The sequence below is a fragment of the Papaver somniferum genome, chromosome 1, assembly GCF_003573695.1.
Source record: "Papaver somniferum cultivar HN1 chromosome 1, ASM357369v1, whole genome shotgun sequence".
Taxonomy (NCBI): Eukaryota; Viridiplantae; Streptophyta; class Magnoliopsida; order Ranunculales; family Papaveraceae; genus Papaver; species Papaver somniferum.
The window spans coordinates 104,108,513-104,114,512 of record NC_039358.1 but is presented as its reverse complement, the minus strand read 5'-3'; positions in this window follow the sequence as shown (position 1 = coordinate 104,114,512).

Sequence of the window (6,000 nt, the reverse complement as noted above, 5' to 3'; positions counted from 1 at the left end):
CGGTACGTTTTTATTGACCAATAGATATTTGCTTGTTACCACCAGCGAGTGAGAAAGAGAGAGTTTCTTTTGTGCAGAGATATTCATCTGGAACATGTGTGACCGTTGTCGATGATGATGATCTGACCACCCCCCTTTCTTCGAATCCGAGCACACCAACCGCGGAAGATCTGGAAAATGTTGATTTGGGTATCTCTTGCCATGAATATCCCAATGCAGGTTTGTCATTCGAAATCCGCATGAGATGTTTATCTTCTAGCTACCGAAACGTTGGTAAATTCCTAGTGCGAAAGGAATTCGTGACTCTGTACACGAAAATATGGATAAGATATGGCCATATTGCCACCAGAAACATGGTGAAGCATTGCCCGTCTGCTTTGGTTACCACAGTGAACTGTCTCCTTCCCATGATTGTTGAAATGGAAGGCACATCCATCCGCGACGTCACAGAATCAACTATTAAAAAGTGGGAAAACATGGTGCTTGAAAAAGTGGGGATACCACAACCACACCCAATATTTCGCTTAGCAATCTGTATGGACAAACTCCAATATACTTTCTAGAGAATCAACTAGATAGTCAGACTCAATCTAGATAAAAAGTATATCAAAGAGTTTATATCTCAATCTCTCGATTTGATATATACTCAAGCAAATAGAAATTTGCGAGTCTTTATCAATACTAGAGAGATAACTTGGATGGTACCAAAGACCAATATCCAAGTGTCAATCAATTTAAATCAACAACCAAAAGGTCGGATATTCTAATTGATTGAACAACGCACAACCTGTGATATTTCAATTATATAAACAAATATAATGCGGAATAGAAATAACACGGACACCAGAATTTTGTTAACGAGGAAACCGAAAATGCAGAAAAACCCCGGGACCTAGTCCAGATTGAACACACACTGTATTAAGCCGCTAGAGACACTAGCCTACTCCAAATTAACTTCGGTCTGGACTGTAGTTGAACCCCAATCAATCTCACACTGATCCAAGGTACAGTTATGCTCCTACGCCTCTGATCCCAGCAGGATGCTACGTACTTGATTCCCTTAGCTGATCTCACCACAACTAAGAGTTGCTACGACCCAAAGTCGAATACTTTAATAAATAAATCTGTATCACACAGAAAAATCTACGGTAATAGATAAATCCGTCTCCCACGAATATACCTACGAGTTTTGTTCCGTCTTTTGATAAATCAAGGTGAATAGGAACTAATCAATAAACCGGTCTTATATTCCCGAAGAACAACCTAGTATTATTGATCACCTCACAATAATCTTAATCAACGCAGCGAAAAAAAATATTGTGGAATCACAAACGATGAGACGAAGTGTTTGTGATTACTTTTCTATCTTGCCCAGAGATATAAAATCTCAAGCCAATTATTTCAATTGTACTCGTACGATTGAAGATGCAAGATCCGATCACACAACTACAAGAAAAGTAGTATCGGTTTGCCTTCACAATCCCAATGAAGTCTTTCAGTCGTTAACCTGGTTTAGAAGAAGAAACCAAAGGTTAAAGGAGAATCGACTCTAGCTATGCAATTAGTATCACATGTAAGGTGTGGGGATTAGGTTTCCCAGTTTCTAGAGTTCTTCCTTATATAGTTTTTAAATCAAGGTTTGCAATCAATGTTAGCTTGGTAACAAAGCATTCAATATTCACCGTTAGATGAAAACCTGATTAGATTCAAGCTAATATTTCTCAACCCTTGGATCGAAAACTTAGCTTGTTACACACAAATGAAATGTCCAATTTTGGGTTTACGAACCGTTCCCAAACATTAACATTTGTTGGTTCAACAATAGTTAACCAAATGGTTAGCCATATGATTACTTTCATATCAACCATATTCTTCTTCACCATAACTAGTTCAAATGACTCAAATGAACTAGTTAGAGAGTTGTTCAATTGCTTAGATCTTATGTAACTACACAAGACACAATCGAAGCAAAAACGGTTTGATTCACTCGAATCAGTTCATGAACTTTATAGCCACGTTTTGCAAAAGCATTCCTTAGTTTAAATAAACATGAGTTCAAGAACAACTCGGTTTTAGATATAACCTGCTCAAGTTCGCGGACTGGGTTCGCGGACTTAAGCTTATGGAAGGAGTTCACAAATTCCAGCAGAAATTCTCGGGTCTAGAAGGATGAGTGCCAAATAGTGCATATTTCTACACCTTTTTATTGGCATTTAACTCATCTTTTGCGCTTTAAAATCATATATTATCCCAAATTCTGTATTTTCATTGTTTTCAAGAATAAATATTTGTACTAATTAATTTTGTGTTTTTAGGTACTGAATAAATCTTGGAAGAATTAAGGAGCCAAAAGAAGCGGAGAATTGGTGACAACGGAAGAGAGACGACAATGAAGAATGTTGTTTGCACCTCATCCACAAGTGAAGAATGTTGTTTGCAAGAGCTAAAACTAGGCGTGGATTTGAGATATTAGCTTGGAGAACAGAGAGGCCTAGAAGAAGATCTTTCAAGAGATAAAACTCAATATCCAAGACCCAAACCCGTTCCATCATGAGCCGTCGAATTCGATCTAGCTTCTGAGCGTCCAACGACATCTACACCCGAGACATCAACAATTGAAGTATCCGCTCAACACCCTAGCTCCTACCATTCTTCTCCTAATCGAACAGAAGCCAAATATCTCCTTCACTTTGTTCTCATCTTCTCCAAGCTCTGCAAAAACTCCCAGTACACCTCCATCAATCACCTCCACTCCCGACCACTTCTGAGCACAACCACCTTCTCAAGAGCCATCAATCAATCTCTTGGTTTCTATCTCTCTCCATTTTATCTTCTCCCTTATAAAAAATAGTAACCCTAGAAGCTATGATTGAGAGAGATAAGACTAGGGTTTCATCACAGCTAAAGCAAACATCAAATCAAGGAGCTGTAAAGTTGAATTGCAGAAGGGGTTTGTCAGAAAACGTGTTATTGGTGAGTGGGTGTTCTCTAAATTATCAAATTCTAAGTGATTGAGTGAAAATTTTGTATAAATAGAGGAGAGGTTTTGATGTAAAATTCATTCCCGGATTAGCCGGTGCACCAAGCAGTAGTAGTTTATGTTTGTTTTCAGAATTTTCATCATGTTATAATTTAATAACTAGGGTTTAGATAAAGCCCTTTATCCACTGCTAAGTTTATTCATGTTTGATTATTATTCTTGTTGTGCTTAAAATGATATAGGAATGGTCTAATCTGTGTGTCACAATATATTGCTTTCACCTTATTTGCTATGCAACATAAGTAGTTAGAATAACTCTGTATTGTGCTTCAACTCATGCTTCAATGCTTAATTCGATCTGTGATTAGTTGTGCCATAAGAAGACAGCTAATGCTAGGGATTGATTACCTTAGTTGATATTAGATCATCCATTTTAGAGTACCCTGGATAAACGGCAGACTTGCATCTTCACCGGTGTCCATTACAAAGGGACAAGAATAGTATTTGAACTGAATTAGCTTAGTAGAAGTTAGGAGGTGGATTCAATTTCCCTAGTACCTTTCATTTGCATTCTTGTTTTCTATTTTGTGTTACAGAACCAATATCTGTCCGTATCGGAAAACAAAACCCCTTGTTGTCACTCTCATTCTGAATCAGTAAATAAAGACCTAAGAATCAACTCTGCACTTTCCTTGTCTCTGTGGGATCGACCTGTATTTGCTCTATCTACTATAGACGTTGTGCACTTGCAGTAAATGTAGGCTACTTTCTAGACCTACCAAGTTTTTGGCGCCGCTGCCGGGGACTCGCTAGCGGTGTTGTTGATTTGTTGGTTCCATTTTACTGATTTTTCGTTTATCTCTAGTATATATGTGTTAGATTTCTTTCTTCTTTTTGTTAGTATTAGCTATAATTTTAATTTTTCAGTCATTGCATATTGTAGCTTTTTAGTTTACCATCATCTTGTAACTTAGATAGTAACTCTGTTAGTTTGTGCATCAGTGTGCATCTAGTCATAATACCATTTCAATCTGTAGCTGCATCTGGTTAAGCATCTAGTTCAGATCTCTTTCAGTTTTGTTTGTCGCGATCACCTGCCTCATGGTCTCGTAGTGTAACTTAATTCAATTTCAAGCTTGTTGTTGTCATCATCTGTAGCTGTAAATCTCAATAATTCTCATGATCTGCATCTCAGTGTAAGTTCTGATTTTTAGTTCAATCTTGTATATATTTGTGTGAATTCTGTTTATTTACAGTAACTATTAGTATAATCTGCATCTCATAATAGTTTGTATTTAGACATAGTAAACCATTTGTTAGATACCCTGCATCCTGGTGATTAGTATAGTTGTAGTTTTGATTTTTCCTTCATCTGCATCATCATATATCCTGCATAGTTCAACCATCTGTAGTTGTTAATTTTCAGTTATTACATATCTCCATCTTGTTTCATTCATCAATATCATATTCTTGTAATTCATTTTAGCATATTAGGTTTTCTGTTGCTTTTCAATTTGTATTCGACTCTCATTGTCTCTACATCATTTAGTTGTAGCTGTAGTTTTTATCATTCCATTGTCAATCGCATAATCTGCACCTTGTTTCATTTAGAGTAGCTTCATCATTGTCTTATAGTGTGTCAAGTTTGAATTGTGTGCTTCTGTAGCTAGTTTTGTTCATAGTTCAGGTTGTAAAGTTGTTAGGTTTCAACTGTTTTTAATTTTCTTAGAAACCATCTGTATATTTCCATCAGTAAGCATTCATATAGGAATATGCAAACATTTATTTTTGTTAGTTGTTAATTGTCATCTTGTTACTGCCTGCTACTCAGTATTAGGTTTTGTCACAAGTAGATACAGTAGCCTACACTTAAACATTGAATCTGCAAGGCCTGATTTGTCACATCTCAGCTGCACTACAGCACCATCCTGAACTTTTCTGCTCTTTTCATTGTGCTGACTCCTGAGCTGTGTTAGGTGTTACCCAGTTGTTGCTGTAGTTTCTCTTCACGAAATTTGAGTTACCCTCACGGCAATGTAGGTATTTTCCATGTTTGAGAATCCCCTGTGATACCATGCTAGCATAACTCAGATTTTTCTAAGGATTGTCTGTCACCGATCCCAGCATACCCACACTTCATATTGCAGAATCTCTTTTCTGAATTTTTTAGTGTTAGTGATTTTGTATCTGTACCATTCTAGGATCTGAAACTGGTTGTTGAGTTAACCAGGTACCTTTGAAACTGAAGCAGCAAACCAAAAAGGAAAGGAAAAAACGGAGCAGCAGAACCAGTTTGTTGGTCTTCTCCTGTGTCGTGATGGAGGTGCCTGCGAAACTGAAACACAAGCTTAGGAAGAGCAGAAAGAGGAGCAGCAGAACGTGGTTTTCGTGCCTAAACCCGGTTTATACCGGCGGTATCGTTCTCGAACCTCTTTTTACTGTTACTGCGTGAATGATAAACTGTGCTGGCCAGATAAACTAGCTACCCTGCTGAGCAATACTCAACTCCTGCAATCTATGACACTCATGAGCATAATTCTTTGAATTTTGACGAACATTTTTACCTGTTTGTTGTTGCACTGTTGATCTCTTAACCTCAGCAAAACTCGTGCATGTGTGTGTATTAGTCCTGAATCTTGTTGTCATTCCTATAAGCAGTACTTTTCCTGGTTTGCACATTACTTCTAGTCTGAAGTGCAGCATCACAAAGCTGTGTGCACAAATTCTAGGGCTAGCCTTTTAATTCTCGCGAGCATTATCTTCCTGTATTGCCTGAAACTGAGTATTATTTTCACTAATTCTCTGAATTGTGCAATTGCATCTTGACTGACCAGTGCAGTATTTTTGAATCTGTGTGCATAATTTTAAAAACTAGCTTTTGATTCCCATAAACATGATTCTGTGATAGTTGAATACCATCGTTGCTCACTGAAATTGTTGTTCCACTGTGTTTCTCTTGATATCTGAAAAATACTGTGGCGGCATACATATCCGAATATGTTTATCATAAGCTTTATCTT